This window comes from Rhipicephalus microplus, chromosome 7 (genome assembly GCF_043290135.1).
Source record: "Rhipicephalus microplus isolate Deutch F79 chromosome 7, USDA_Rmic, whole genome shotgun sequence".
Lineage (NCBI taxonomy): Eukaryota > Metazoa > Arthropoda > Arachnida > Ixodida > Ixodidae > Rhipicephalus > Rhipicephalus microplus.
The window spans coordinates 157,841,320-157,857,737 of record NC_134706.1 but is presented as its reverse complement, the minus strand read 5'-3'; the positions used below and the strand labels follow the sequence as shown (position 1 = coordinate 157,857,737).

General features: G+C 48.6%; 1 protein-coding gene and 1 pseudogene across 3 annotated transcripts in view; one reads left to right on the top strand and one right to left on the bottom strand.

Annotated features, from left to right (window-relative positions):
* LOC119179728 (uncharacterized) overlaps window positions 1-16,418 on the bottom strand; it is a 225,712-nt gene that overhangs the window by 172,781 nt on the left and 36,513 nt on the right. The gene's annotated exons all lie outside the window — the stretch shown is intronic.
* LOC142767158 (uncharacterized) lies at window positions 12,958-13,861 on the top strand (annotated as a pseudogene).

Genomic DNA, 16,418 nt, shown 5'->3' with positions numbered 1-16,418 from the left:
ACAACGACGATCTGTCTGAGCTCTGCTTGGCTAGTCGACTCAACGAACCCATTAAACCATGTTTGTCTTAAGAAACGTGACAAGACTGGTGGAGTTTCTGGGTACAACGTCTCACGATCCACCCGATGCCCAAGACCCCACCAAGCAGCCGGAACACAAGCCCTGCACCCGTGGACACTCCTGTTCACAGAGTAAGCCGCCGCCAACGAGGCCTACCACCTGAGACACCAACCACTGACGCAGCGACTATGACTTCGACACAAGATCCCGTGCAAGCTCCGACACCTTCCACGCCAATACACTGCACTGTCCAGAACCCGCTCATGCCTAGCCCCTTTCACGGAGGGCAGCATGAAGATGTTGACGACTGGCTGAGTGAGTTCGAACGTGTCGCAGCGATAAATTACTGGGATGATGCCGCGAAGCTCCGGAACGTGTACACTTGCTTAAAGGACGGTGCCAAGACGTGGTTTTTGAACAGGGATGATGTTCTGACATCTTGGCGCGAGTTCCAGCGTCGCCTTCTGGAGACCTACAGGAGTCCCGACCGCCGCGAACGGGCGGAGCATGCAATACAATCACGCATCCAGATGCCAAACGAGACCGTCTCGATGTACGTTGAGGACATGACACGGCTTTTCAAGCGAGCGGATCCTGCTATGGCAGAAGAAAAAAAGTTTCGCCACCTCAGGCGTGGTGTGAAGGAACAACTTTTTGCTGGTTTGGTGCGTAGTCCCCCCAAGAGTGTTGCTGAGTTTCTTACTGAAGCGGCAACAATGGAGCAAGTACTGCACCAACGGTCTGCCCTGTTTGACCGTCAAGTGAATGCTGCCTCAACTCCCGAAATTTTCGCCACCCCAGGGAGCAAGAGCCCCGAATGGATTCGCGTGATCATTCGATCTGTCGTCCGGGAAGAAATGGAAAAGATGTACGGGACAAGGCAAATCGATGTTGGTTTTATGACCAGTGTCATCAGTGATGAGGTCCAGCAGGTTTTGCACGCCCATCGTTTTCCGCCGATGTCGCTTGATCTGGAAACGGCTCCTGTTTCTACTGACAGTCGCCGTCGTACGTACGCGGAAGCCTTGCGATCTGCCACGCCTCGTTCTGGTCAAGGAGTCCCGACCCAGCCAGTGCCGCACGTCCCGATCCAGACAGTACCACACGTCCCGATCCAGACAGTGCCGCACGTTCTGCTTCAGGCAGTGCCATACGTCCCGATCAAGACAATGATGCCGTCAGTCGCGATTCAGTCGGCGCACGCTGGTTTGGACATTGATGGTCGCCGTGCACCGACGCGCAAGTCTGATCTCTGGCGTACGCCGCACAGACGACCCCTCTGCTATCATTGCGGTGAGGCTGGTCACATTTACCGCGAATGCCCATACCGGCAACTTGGCCTGCGTGGATTTTCCGGCAATTCACCTCGTCCCCAAATTTGTAAAAGGCCGAGGGATATCGAAGAGTATGTCGCGCAACAGCGTGCACCCTTTACACTACGGCAATCGCGGTCACCATCTCCGAGGAGACCCGCAGCCACTGGGTCACGTTTCGAGGTGACGGCACGGGAACGCTCTCCAAGCCCTCGTCGGGAAAACTGAAGGCAGCGGCCTTCGGAGGCAAGGTCGCTGGGACTCAAAGTGCGGAAGACCTCCCATCGACGCTTGGACGCAACACGAAAGACATTCAATGAGAGAATAATCGCAGTACCGAGGAAACGCCGAAATCCACATCTGAAGCCAGTGACCGCGTGTCACTTGACATACCTGTGCTGATTGTCGGTTTTCAGGTCAATGCATTGATAGACACTTGTGCAGACTATTCGATTATCAGCGGGAGGCTAGCAAAAGATTTCAGGAAAGTGATTACGCCGTGGAATGAAACGCGAATTTGAGCTGCTGGAGGACACGTTGTAACACTATTGGGTCGCTGTACGGCAAGAGTGAAAATTCGTGCGTCAAAAGTTGTGCTCAGCTGCCTCGTTCTGCGCGACTGTTCACGTCAGCTGATTATAGGCATGGACTTCCTTCGGGAATACGGTGCCATCATAAATCTTCGTGAGCGCATTGTGACCTTCTCGACTCAAGGCGCAACAGATCGAGTCGCTGATAACTGCCGTAGACCTGCGCTGCGTGTTGCTGATGACAGTGTGACGCTGCCGCCTCGAGCGACTGTTCCCATCGAAGTCATTTGTGAAGACCTCCGGGACGGTGACGTGGTGGCTGAAAGCAACTTATCACTTCTGCTACTCCAATGTGTATGTGCTGCCACAAGTGTTGTGCGTGTCCTTAACGGACAGTCGCAAATACTAGTTACTAACTTCAACTACGAGCACCGGCATCTTTTCCGCGGAACCACCCTAGCTTATGGAGACCCTGTTGCCGACGTCACGGAGTGCTTCGCGTCCGAGGAAATCCATGAGGATGAAGGATTTCTAGACCACATCGACATTTATTCGACGCTGTCAGACAAAAGCAAGGCTGCACTTCATGACCTTTTGAGGGAGTTTCGGTCTTGCTTCGCCTCTTCTTCCAAAGTCCGTCAAACACACCTCGCCAAGCATCGAATTATTACCGACGATGACGTCCGCCCCATCCGGCAGCAGCCTTATCACGTTTCTTCCAAAGAACGTGCGGCTATTCAGACACAAGTAAAAGATATGCTCGATGACGGGATTATTCAACCATCCAACAGCCCTTGGTCCTCGCCAGTCGTTCTAGTGAAGAAAAAAGACGGTACGCTGCGATTTTGTATTGACTACAGGAAGCTTAATAGCGTCACGAAAAAAGACGTTTACCCACTTCTACGGGTCGACGACTCTCTCGACAGATTACGACGCGCGAAGTATTTTTCTTCCATCGATCTAAAGAGTGGATAATGGCAAATTGAAGAGGATGAACGAGACCGAGAAAAAACCGCGTTTGTGACTCCAGACGGACTTTCCGTGTTCTTTCCTTCGGCCTCTGTTCTGCCCCAGCCACTTTTCAGAGGATGATAGACACAGTTCTCGCTGGCTTAAAGTGCCAAAGCTGCCTTGTCTACCTCGATGATGTGGTCATCTTTTCCGAGAGCTTCGAAGAACATCTGAAGCGTCTGAGAAAGGTTCTGGACGCCATTCGCACAGCTAAACTCACGCTGAAACCCCAAAAATGCCATTTCGGCTATGAAAGGCTGAAATTTCTGGGACATGTCATTAGTGCGGATGGAGTGCGACCTGATCCAGACAAAACTGCTGCTGTCGCCGCCTTCCTTGTTCCATCAGATAAAAGAGCAGTACGCCGTTTCCTCGGCTTGTGCGCGTATTATCGCCGATTTATCGCCAACTTCTCGAAGATAGCTGAAACTCTTACGCGACTCACCCGAGATGACGTGCCTTTTACTTGGAGCGCAGAACAAGATGCAGCGTTTACAGAGCTACGGCAGAGAATGCAAACAGCCCCTGTTCTTGCCCATTTTGATGAGGACGCTGCTACAGAAATTCATACAGATGTCAGCAACGTCGGACTTGGCGCTGTCCTTGTACAACGACACGGTGGCGTTGAACATGTAATAGCTTACGCCAGACGTACTCTTTCTCGAGCCGAGACCAACTATTCTACATCGGAAAAAGAATGCCTCACAGTCGTGTGGATGACGACCAAGTTTCGGCCTTACCTTTACGGTCGTCCCTTCAAAGTGGTGACTGACCACCACTCGCTCTGCTGGCTGGCCAATCTCAGAGATCCATCCGGCCGTCTCGCTCGGTGGAGTTTGCGTTTGCAGGAGTTCGATATTACGATTGTGTACAGGTCAGGGCGCAAACATGAAGATGCCGACGCGCTTTCTCGAGCTCCTGTGGGACACGCTGTCAGGGGCTCCGAGGATGAAGATGTCTTTCTCGGAGCAGTCAGCGATTTCGAATTTATATCAAAACAGCGGGCAGACGACGAATTACGCCCAGCTATTGATTCCCTGGAAGCCCGGAACTGTCAGGTCTCTCGACACATTGCTCGCGAACTGTCCTCTTTTTGTTTAAGAAGAGGTATTCTTTACAAGAAAAACGCCCGTAGTAGCGACAAAGCCTTCCTACTCGTTGTTCCTACCGAAATGCGGGACGAGATCCTCCTTGCGTGCCACGACGAGCCCACGTCAGGACATTTGGGCTATTCACGAACTCTCGCCAGAGTACGCCAACAGTATTACTGGCCCCGACTATCAACTAGTATACATCGATACGCGAAAGGCTGCCGTGAGTGCCAGCGTCGCAAGACTCCGCCTGCGAGACCCGCAGGCCTGCTCCAGCCGATCGCACCACCACAGACACCGTTTGACCTCGTGGAAATGGACCTTCTTGGACCCTTCCCTTTGTCGTCCTCTGGGAACAAATGGATTATAGTTGTGACAGATTATCTTACTCGTTATGCTGAAGCAAAAGCGTTACCCCATGGCACATCCTCTGAAGTCGCACAGTTCTTTGTGCACCAAATCGTCCTACGGCATAGTGCCCCGTCATGCGTGATTACGGACAGAGGGACGTCATTTACAGCACGAATGATGGAGGACATTTTTAAATTGAGCTGCACAAGTCATCGAAAAACGACGGCTTATCACCCGCAATCGAATGGACTGACAGAGAGGCTTAACAAGACCATAGCGGACATGCTGTCAATGTACGTTGACGTACAACACAAAACCTGGGACGAAATTCTTCCATACATCACGTTTGCATACAATACGGCAACGCAAGAAACAACGCGATTTCCGCCTTTCCGACTCGTTTACGGACGCAGCGTGCGAACCATGCTCGATGCTATGCTTCCGTGTGACCAAAGCAATGAAATCGCTCCAGACGCTGAGCAATACACTCAATACGCCGAAGAAGCTCGTCAGCTAGCTCGCATAAAGACCAGTCACCAACAAGATGAAGACGCACGACGTTACAACCTCCGCCATCGAAACGTCACCTACCACCCTGGGGACCGAGTGTGGATGTGGACCCCTGTCCGGCGACCAGGCTTATCCGAAAAACACCTAAGCCGTTATTTTGGACCATACAAGGTTCTTAGACGTGTCACAGATCTTACCTACGAGGTATTTCCGGATGGCGCAGCGTCTTCTCGTCGACAACTTCGACCCGAAACCGTGCATGTCGTTAGGCTGAAGCCCTACTTCACACAGTAGCCCTTGTGGTTCACGTGTTGCGACAAGCCGTGACATTGTGCTGCTGCTGCTGCTGTTCGTGTTCTCCTGTGTTTTTATGCCTTTTCTTTTTGCGCTTGGCGCAAGCATTGGCGAAATTTACTCATTTGCGCTGCGAGTACTGGCACTCTCCCTCTTTTAGTTCTCTGTATCTGCGTGTGTATGCCTTCATTTTTTTTTCTTTACGAGCATCGAGTCGATGCTTTCAAAGGGGGGACTATTGCCACATGATATGCTTGGTTGAGATCCAGGAGTAAAAGAAGACAACAACGATCTGTCTGAGCTGCTGCTTGGCTAGTCGACTCAACAAACTCATTAAACCAAGTTTGTCTTAAGAAACGTGACAGTATGCTAACGAATCCGCAAACACACTTACTCACGTACCTTCCAATAGCGTCAGCCAATGTGTTGTTGGAACCGCAAGCGATTCCGGAGACGCTTCGTCTCGTTGCACCGATGTCAACAACCTGTGCCTCACAAACGAAGCCGGCGATCACCACTTTCCTCACGCGCGCGAAAACGTCGACAAGAACAAGGCCGACGAGTTTGAACATTTGCAGAACGACAGGCTGGACACCGTCACCCAACGATACTTTCGCGCGCTCGAAGACGTTGACTCCGAGTCCCACTTCACCCTGGCACTGCTCAACACCAGGTCGCTGGGCGCTCACGCCGTTGACGTCTAGCGAGACCCCGTGCTCCGCAGAGTGGACGTGCTTTGCTTCACCGAGACGTGGAACGCTACCGATGACGTCGACGTTGCGGGATACGCTCCGGCCACGTGCATGCACTGGTTCCAACGACCTGCGGGCGGCGTAAGATTTTACGTCAAGCGTGACGACGTTGAGTCCGTCGAAGACCTCCATTAGCGGCCCGGCGCTCAATAACGCGCCAACGGCGAGCACTGCGTCGCTAGCGTCAGCGGAGTCGACGTCATGACGATGTACCTCGCGGCCAAACCATCGCATGCCGCCGTGGAGAAGTACGTCGACGAAGCCGTTGAACAACGACCGCAACAACGACCCTTCGTGATATCTGGCGACTTCAACGTCGACATCATCAAGGACGATAGTGTGGTCGACTACATGGAGTCGCGGCACTCACTGAAACGAGCAACGCACGACAGCAAACATCATCCGACCACGGTTCGCGGGACGTGCATCGACCATGTCTTTGCAAATTTCGACCTTCGACCACTGCAACCAGACCCACTCACCCTTCACTATATGGAAAATAAAGCCATCTTCCTCAAAATACCCAAAGCGTCTCACCAATAAACATCGTCTTTCGCAGCATACGTGCGTGCGTGTACACTTGTGTTCACTCGTGTTTACTCATAACACACACGCATATCGCAAATTACAAACCACAGTTATCGCAGTTCAACACATATGCTCCGCATGCTAATCAGTGTTTCCAGTCGGGAAACTGCGGTCATTTTTTTTGTTTACTTTTTCGAAAACTTTTTCCTGTAAATAGCTGCTCTTAAGGCGCCCTGCATCAAAAAGTGTACCGGATTGTCTTTCGTCCTTGCGTAACCAGATTGACGGAACAGAAGAGGCATCTCCTCAACGAATATGGCTACGCTTTTGTTTTCTCTTGGATGGGTGGGATTGAGGAGGCGTTCTGCTTGTTCTTTCCGGTTGGTACTACCGAATGTGTTCCACAGATCAGGGCGAAAGACCAGCCAGCTTGTCAGGACAGCCTCATGGTTCTCAAAAAGTTGGTACGCGCCGATTCTTCCAGGCAGAAATACACATACTGTAGCTTCTCGAGGTCGTTACACTTGTTGGTGATGGTGACTCAGTCATATTGGTCCAGCCAGTCTTCAATGTCTTCGTAAGGCTTGGGGGTTTGAGGGGCAGGTGGCCTGAAGCTGGCGGAGACGTGGTCTGTTCAGTCTGGCTTGTCATTGTCGCACTTGCTATGATTTTAGAGTGTTCCGGAAGAGGGTCGAATTGGGGTGGTAGTAGGCATGTTGCCACGACCTGCGCCAAAGGTTAGCTGTCTCTTCCAAGGCGTTGATCTTGGGGTCCAGATCTCTCTCATGGTTACAGTGAATAGACTCTTACCGCGCACCTCCACCCATGTCACGTCACACCGTAACAGAAACCTGTAGCTAAGAGTGAACAAGGACGTCAAGTTTTTGGCTAGTTGTAACCAAGAGGAATGGCTCAACCCACCACGAGGTATCGGTCGTGAACCGTGTGGTGGTAAGATTTTTCAGAAAAAAACAAGGGGATTTTCAGGTTAACTAAACAATTAGTTCTGCAAGTAGAATGTTAGTAATTGTTATGAAGAAATAAAATGAGAATTTTTACAGTAAAATAGTATCATGGTAAAAATACATGAATTAGAGTATTGACAAAAATAAGTAATAAATATGTACTTATACTATTAGCGTTGTAGCTGTTTTGATTCTATTATATAGTTATCTACCGCTGCATATATGCAGTTATTGCATTGACTGATTGCAGACGCTCCTAGGAAGAGTAATATCGTTTCAGACAGCTCGCGCCCTTGATTTTGGAAAGCTGGTGTCAGAAACTTCTGCCTCAAATTTCGATACCTCAAGCATTTTGTGAAAAGATGCCCCTCCGAGCAACTCTCTACGCTCACAGCCTACACCTCGGAATATTCGCACAGGAAGGGGGTATTGCGGGGAAGGCACCACTTCCGGCCGCCATAGCTTGGGCCATGTACTCTGTGTGTGCCTCTGCGTGATAGTAAAGTTGAATCGTTTTTTGCGCCCACCACCTTTGATTGTGCAGTATTTGTGTGCAGCCTCCGCACAAAATGTAAGGGCGATGAGCGTGTGAACGCGGAACCAGTGAACTTTTATTCCTTGCCGAACGTTAGTCGCGGTCAATGTAGCCGTTGGAGGAGGCGGCGCAGCATCAAGGCGAGTGTCTGCCTTCTTCGCCAGGCTGATTTTAACAATGTTGTAGTGTAAGAGCTTGAGAGTGGTTCACCTGCGAATGGAACCTCAGTTGAGCTCAAATTCTGACAGCTTTGAGTTATCCAGGTGCCAACAAAACGTGAAAATTGGGAGGTCACGATAGCTTAGTGAATGCAGTCCGCTTGAATGCTCTGGCAAAGACGTCTGCGAAAAGCACACCACAGTGGAGTACTCAGCATTAAACTATTCATACTAATAGATGTGCGGTACACTGCGAGACTAAATGAGATGCACATTATTTAGTTTTTCTCGCTAAAGTGACTTGAGTCAGGACACATGCGTCAAAGCACAGGTGGCTTGTAACCTCTGTCTAGTGAATAACTTAAGTTATTCCTTCTTATACTTTCCGTTCGATTGATGAAAGCTGCGAGTGAGACAACTACGCCGAAATTTCAGTCTCATGTTACTTTATCACAATTAAATATGCCCCGTGCAATGATGTTTTCACGTGCAAGTTTGTAAGCGCTGTTAAGCCCACCGCTTCAACTACATTTGTAAAACACCACAATCGAAACATCGCACTCGATTTGTAAAACACCTAACTTTAGTGCTTACAGAATATACCTTCAGACTATTTTACCTTTGTGGACACAGCCAAGCAGCCAACGCGACTTTTCAGCGAATGTTCGTGGACAAACCTACTGTAGTCAACCATCCAACAATTTCGTGGCTCTGAGTAGTTTGTGTGTCACAAAACTTGTCGCACATGCACCAAGCATTCCTTTATGTCTCAGAGCTCTACCTCTCAAACAAGTCCGGTGTCAAAAGTGGCCTCCTCGCTCGCTCGTCAGAATGAACGGGTCAATGTGCTCTGCAGAGAGTTACTTGTTCCGTGTATCGTTGTTTAGCATCGGCGTGTAATTTCTCGGCGTACACGCTCAAGCGAACCGAGCACGCATTGTCCATGACTGCAGCAGCTTCACCTTCCAAAGCCAAATAAAATTAAAACGAAAGGAGCGTGCCCGCAGTAACATGTGTGCACCTGTTGGAATCGCTGGACTGCACAGACGCTGTGCACCCGGCCACCGGAATGATGGACTTCAAAATGGGAGCCAGGTGGTAGCCAGCACAGCTGGCGCACATTTCGCTGCCGCGCCCGGAAAGGTGACGTCACGTTAATACAACTCATTGTTTCTGCTTGTATACCTTAGTAACAATAGGGAAAATAAACAAAGCCAAGGCTGTATAAATAAGAATTTCAAGGCCGAGAAGGTCAGGCTGGGTCGACCACCAGCAATACTCGGGTAATTAGTCTAGAATTTAATAGATTTTTAAAGTATTCTGCGGTTTTCACTAATGAAGATTATAAAATAGAAAGATTACAGAAGACATAAGAAATTGGTGTGCTTGGTCCAATGCATATATTTGTTTAAATGAAGAAAAAAGTTTATTCCTAAATTAGAGCGATTTCCTCTAATTTCCTCGCAAAGAGGACATTTTATTGTTTCAAAATGGCTTTTGATCATCTCCTTACAAACAAATGAACGGAGTACTGCAAGGCTCAGTGTTTTTTCTGCTGCTACCAAATGTACCAACGAACAGCTTTTAATGTCTACAGGACATAAAAACTTACGTTTATGCAGATGGTATTTTGTTTGTAATTTGCAGTAGTCGATAATATTCAGACCTTATATGAATGATTACAGGCTTCTCGCATTGGACAGTCCACTTAAAGTCATCTGCATCCGGGCTGATGGTTTGCAGAAAAACTTCCAGCCATCTTGGCTAGTCACGGGCCAGCCGCCGTCGACGTTTTCTACAGTGGAACACCAACCCATTGTGGCAGCGAAACTTCGAACTTAAACAGCGCTTGCTTCAGGATGAGCACAATGTACTCACTCCACAGAAAGTGTATGTCACTAGCAAGCCTCTGCGGCTTCCTCAATTTGTAGGCTACTTCAGTACCACATCCTACACTGTCTACAGATGCTCCGAAGAACCATGCCTGGTGGATGGCCATCCCCAAGACGCTACCCGATGTGCAGTGCACGTGCGTACTTCCATCGCACAGATGGTAGTCCGTGTTGTTGCCCTCACAAGGGGCCCACTGGAATGTTGTGCTGTAGCAGGGCGTCTGGGTTTCTGGGACACCACTGTAGCTAGCTTTTACGTGCGTCCCAACAAACTTTGGAACGTTTCCAGCCTGCTTCCCCTAGTTGCTCACCTATGTCGTAATTTTCTTCTCTGTGGGGACTTGAACGGTCACCATAATGCCTGGGGTGGAGACAGCTGCTGTGCTCGGGGCCGAACCACTGCGGATGTCATCCTTCGAGCAGGCCTCAAGATTTTGAACAGTGGGGAGCCCACCATTGTGCGCAGAGTCGCGCGTACTGCTATCGACAATAGTGTCGGAACAGAGCAATCGGTGTGCACCTGGTCGATTAGTTCAGGCACGCGGGGATCAGATCAGTTTTCAAGTTTCCTGGACACCAACAGTGCACTTTTCCCTAGGAGCCGGATTTGCTCTACGGTCAAGTGGGACATATTTCGACGAGTCAGTGGGATTCCTGTGGACGGTGACTTCCTGCAGCATGTAATCAACAGAGCTAAAGCGGCTACCGTCGTGTCGAGAACCAAGACCGGACGTCCAGTACCTGACCTGAAGAAGCTAGTTGTGGGTCACGTGAAGAAGGGCTCAGCACCGAGCCATCCGCAGTTCTGCGGCAGAATATTAGACAGCTTTCAGGCGTCTGGACGCAGTCTATTGACGCCACGCAAATCGATGATGGAAGCGAAGCTGAGAGGGTGTGAGCAGTACCGTCTTCAGCTCTCGACGCAGTTGTGTGGGGGCTTCCGCGTACGCTTCAGCCTGGGCCAACCATTCGTCAGCCAATACTGGCTGTAGCCACCTCTCCAGACCTCACGGAGCTCGCTCCGGCTAACCTCATGGCGAGTCAATTTGCCACGAGACCACCCGGACTACCTACAGAAGCCCGGCTCTTTGACAGACCAATATGTATACCCTATGTACACGACCATGCCTTTACCATTGAGAGAGTGGCATCCCTGTGCAACGAACTGTTTCAGCCCCATGAACTGACCGCGTCTCTAAACCGCTCGAAGCGGCAAGTGGCGGAACGCACCCAGAACGGACGGAATTACGTTCCGGATGGTCCGCAACCTGGCAGACAGTGAGAAGGCCTAACTGCTTGAATACTTCAATAATATCTGGAACAGGAAACAGCTACCAGAGTCCTGGCTTACTGCTATTATGGCGATCCTAAAAGCACGTAAGCCAGCGTCGACCCCTTCAAAGTACAGGCCTGTCTACTTTTCTCAGCCACCTGGAAGGCGATGGAAGCCCGCCTCGAGTAGATTGGTAGGGCTCCTACCAATCTGGTAGGAGCCCTACTACCCTAGTAGGGCTACCAAGTAGTCCTACCAAGATTGGCAGGACTACTTTTCCGAGCAGAATACTGGATTCCGGCACCTCCGCTGCAGATTAGATTCGCTTAGTTACGTTGTCTTGGCACTGGAGCATTCAGGATGCAGGAAAGAGGCGGCCTTTTTAGTGCTTTTGGGCGTGCAGAACGCCTTTGGTGGCTTGCCACACCTGGCACTCATGCAGGCACTAGCAGCCCTGGGAATGCGCGGCCACATGCTTTAGAGCAAGGCTTTCTGTCGGGCCGACTTTTCTGCGTGTGAGTTGGTCACGCATTCAGCTCTCCACAACCAGTATCGACAAGAATGCTGCAGGGTCAGCTCCTGCCGATACCGGTTGTCGATAACGGTTCTGTACTGAGCTCCTTATTGAACATTGCATTGTTACGCCTGCAAGCTGTCATTCTTTCCGGCCAGCGCGGCCCAGTCCAATGTTTAATATAAACTAACGACGTCGCCTTGTGGAACTGGGGCCTTACTAGGAATCTGCGAACTGTCCGAGCTTGCCCGCACAGTGCACTGAATGCTGTAGTCGACCTTGTCACATCTGTAGATCGGCCTGTCTCTCCGGCCAGAACAAAGGCTCTTATTGTGCACCCCAGACCTATAAAATGCACCAGAGTGACCCGTCTAATCATCGAGGGTACCACAAAACTGTGAGAGAGCCTTGTGACCTAACTCGGGCTTCGCATCGATCATCGGCTCTCCTGCCCCCCCCCCCCCCAGAGAAGATGGCCATATGCATGGTGAAGAAATCCAGAAGGCGTTAACGGGCATGTTCCTCAGTGGCTGCGGCTTCTCACTTTTTGGCAGCAGCGGCAGCACCCATCGTGCACGGACTCACGCTCGTCTTCTGTGTTTTACACAGATAATCCAGAGACAGCCCTGAAATTGGTTCCCGGCCCGGATTCCCACAGCGCATGTCCGTGTATTCGACAACTTTGCGCCCCGGATGAGCTGCCACGACCGCACCACGGCCACTGTCAGCTGATAGGCGCTACTGTCGCCGATCCAGCTTACAAGTGGTTCCACCCGGAGCGGCCCCTCACTTTTTGGCAGCAGCGGCAGCACCCATCGTGCACGGACTCACGCTCGTCTTCTGTGTTTTACACAGATAACCCAGAGACAGCCCTGAAATCTGTTCCCGACCCGGATTCCCACAGCGCATGTCCGTGTACTCGACTACTTTGCGCCCCGGATGAGCTTCCACGACCGCACCACGGCCACTGTCAGCTGATAGGCGCTACTGTCGCCGATCCAGCTTATAAGTGGTTCCACCTGGAGCGGCTCCTCACTTTTTGGCAGCAGCAGCAGCACCCATCGTGCACGGACTCACGCTCGTCTTCTGTGTTTTACACAGGTTAGTTTTGTTGCTGAGCAAATTTTTTTTCCATAACTGTTGATGTTTCTGCTGCCTCTGCTGCTGCGGACGTGTTATTATGTCATCTGATGGGCAATGCGCCGCATGCCACAAGTGCTTGTCTGCTCCCGAGTGTACAATTCAGTGCAGTGATTGTTCTTGCAAATACCATACGGGAGTATGTTCGGGAGTGTCGGAAAAAACATCAAAACGAAGGGAGAGGCATACCGTCTAGCTTGGCGGTGTCCCACTTGCAGGAGAAACAAATACGCGACCCAGTTAAGAAACCAAACGAAGAAGTTGAAACACAAGATGTACGACTTTTGTTAGTTACAATTAACGACAAACTTGACCAACTTCTGCCTTTGAGAGATGTAGTGGAAGGTATTGAGGACTCATTGCAGTTCTGGAGCGAGCAGTATGATGACTTGCTACGCCGGGTCGAGCAGAATGAGCATCATATCAAAGAACTCAGGCGCCGGACAGAAAAGCTTGAGACCCAGAACAGTAATGTAAGTGAAATGGAAGCTGAAATCAACAATCCGGAATGGAGAAGCCGGCGTCTCAATCTAGAATTCCATGGCATCATGCCTACGGAAAACGAGGACTTGCTGAACAAAGTAAATGCGCTGGCGCCTGACGTTGAGCTTCCGCCCCTTCCAGACGATGCCGTGGCAGCAATTCATTGTCTTCCATCCAAGAAAGGAAAAATACCGGGCATAATTTGCCGTTTTACAAGGCAGGGAGATAGGGACAAGTGGTGGAAAAACAGGAATAAACTTCGCGGCCGTGATGATCACGTGTACATACTCGAGAACCTAACTAAACGAACTCGTGCTTTGCTTCAAGAAACAAAAAGCTGGGCAAAGGATGCTAACTTCAAGAACGCATGGCACAACAACGGGCGAGTTCTTGTTCGTAAAGACAATAAGGACAAGGCTGTTGTTGTCACATGCATAAGCGACCAAGATAAACTAAGCTAAACACTGCAACGGCCAAGCCATAAACATGAACCATAAAAATACCGAGTCATATGTACTACCACGTGCCTTTGAAAAACACATAGGAAAGGAATTCATAAAATCCTTCAAATGTTTCCACTTGAACATACGATCAGTAAGAAATAAGGAATCAGATCTGTCATTATATCTTGAACAAATCAAACAATCATTCGATGCAATATTGCTAACCGAAACCTGGTCCACTGATGAGACTACCGTTTTTCGCATTCCATCGTATAACACTTTCTACTTAAACCGCTCTAAAAGCCGAGGTGGTGGCATGTGCATTTTAGTAAAAAAAGAATTTACTTGCGAATTACTACAAGAGCTGTCTGCTTGTACAAACGATTGTGAAATAATGGCGATAAAAGTAGAAAACACTGTTATAACAGTCTGCTACCGTCCTCCAAGTGGCTCCGTGTCAAATTTTTTCGATAAGCTAGAACAATGATTTGAACTTTCTACTCGAAATCGCCTCTCTTTTATCTGTGGTGGTGACTTAAATATAGATACACTGAAAAATGATGCCACGGCATGCAAGCTGAATGTTCTGTTGAAGGTTTACGGTCTTATAAATGTAATAGATGTACCCACAAGAGTGACCACTGAGTCATCATCCCTTATTGATATGTTTTTTACCAATTTAGACATCGATAAGATCAAAGCCGGTGTATTGACGTGTGACCTCAGCGATCACTTACCGATATTCATTTGCTGTAAACAAAACGTGCGGAAGATACGGCAGCCAATACAAAAAGTGCGAAAACTGTCGGAACATGCCTTGTTGACGTTTCGGGAGAGAATAGAGTTAGTGGATTGGTATGATGTGTTGTCTTGTAATGACGCAAACAGTTCCTATGAAACATTTCTCGCAATTTTGAGCTCTATCTATGAATCTTGCTTTCCTTATGTGCATATTAAAAGACGTAAAAGCATACGGAAACCATGGGTTAGCCTTGAGCTTATGAAAAGAATACGAGAAAAAAACAAGCTCTACAGGCAATTCATTAAATACAAAGACCCAGACTTATTTCGAGACTTCAAAAAAATTCGTAACTGCTTTGACAAGGACTTAAAAAAAGTGAGGTGTGACTATTACTCTAACCAATTTCAATCTGCTGACGGGCGCGCCAATCTCATCTAGAAAAAATTAAATTCCATCTTAAAACGTAACATTTCACCTGATAAAGTGAGCAAAGTGATTGTGAACGACTTACAGCTGACAGGGAAGTCTCTGGCAGACGCGTTTAATCAATACTTTGTAGGGGTTTCACAGCCTGCTACAGTGCAGAATGACGTTGAAAAAATTGCGCATAACAGCAGCTCTATTTTCCTGAAACCAGTTATTGAGGCTGAAGTAGTAAATATAATTCATAACTTAAAAACCAGTACGGCTAAAGATATCGATGGCTTGCAAATTAAACCCATAAAGTACACCTCCGATTTGATCGCACCCATACTTACCCACATTTTTAACCTATGTTTGTGCCAGGCTGTTTTCCCCCGTAAAATGCAAGTAGCCCTTGTAACAGCCTTACACAAAAAAGGAAACAAAAACGACATGGCAAATTACCGTCCCCTGTCTATACTGCCGGTCATGTCAAAGGTGCTAGAAAAAGTTATTTTAAATCGTCTTACAGATTTTGAAGAGAAGCACAGTCTCTTAAACAGCTCACAGTTTGGCTTCCGCAAAGGACTTAGTACGGAGTTCGCATTGATAAAACAAAAAGAGTCACTTTTGGCAGCGCTAGAACAAGGAGAATTGGTTCTTGGGCTGTTTATTGATTACTCTAAGGCTTTCGATCACATAAATCACCAAATTCTCATTAAAAAGCTTGACCGTTACGGTTTTCGAGGGAATGCCGCGCACCTAATTACGTCTTATCTGGAACATCGGAAACAAAGGGTTCATATCGACGACTGTTTTTCCGATCTATTGCCTTTATCTTCTGGTGTACCACAGGGGAGCATCTTGGGACCATTTCTTTTTAATATCTATAATAATGACGTGGTCAGCATTAGCCCTAGCGCTGAATTTATTATTTATGCTGATGACACCAGCATATTTTTACGAGGAAATTCGGCGGACAAATCAGTTGGCGAAGCAATTTTTGTATTAGAAAACCTAAATAGCTGGACTGAGAAAAACCATCTTAAATTAAACACGAGCAAAACCAAATCTGTAATATTCAGAAGTAAAAATAAGAAGGTAACACTGACGCAACAAATACTGCTGAATTCGACCCCGGTTGATATTGTACCCAACATTAAAACACTAAGAGTGGTCTTCTAGGAAAACCTTTCTTGGAACGAGCACATCGACACAATATCAAGTAAGTTATCTCAAATAGTGGGACTAGTCTACCGGAATCACCTGATCCTTCCGAGACATGTAATGACATTAATTTACAACTCTTTATTTTAGAATTAACCATTGCCATCTAGTTTGGGCACCCACTAGTCAACAAAACATACAAAAATTGTATTGTCCACAAAAAAGATTTCTACGTGCTGTAGAGGACGTGCCTTCACATTTTCA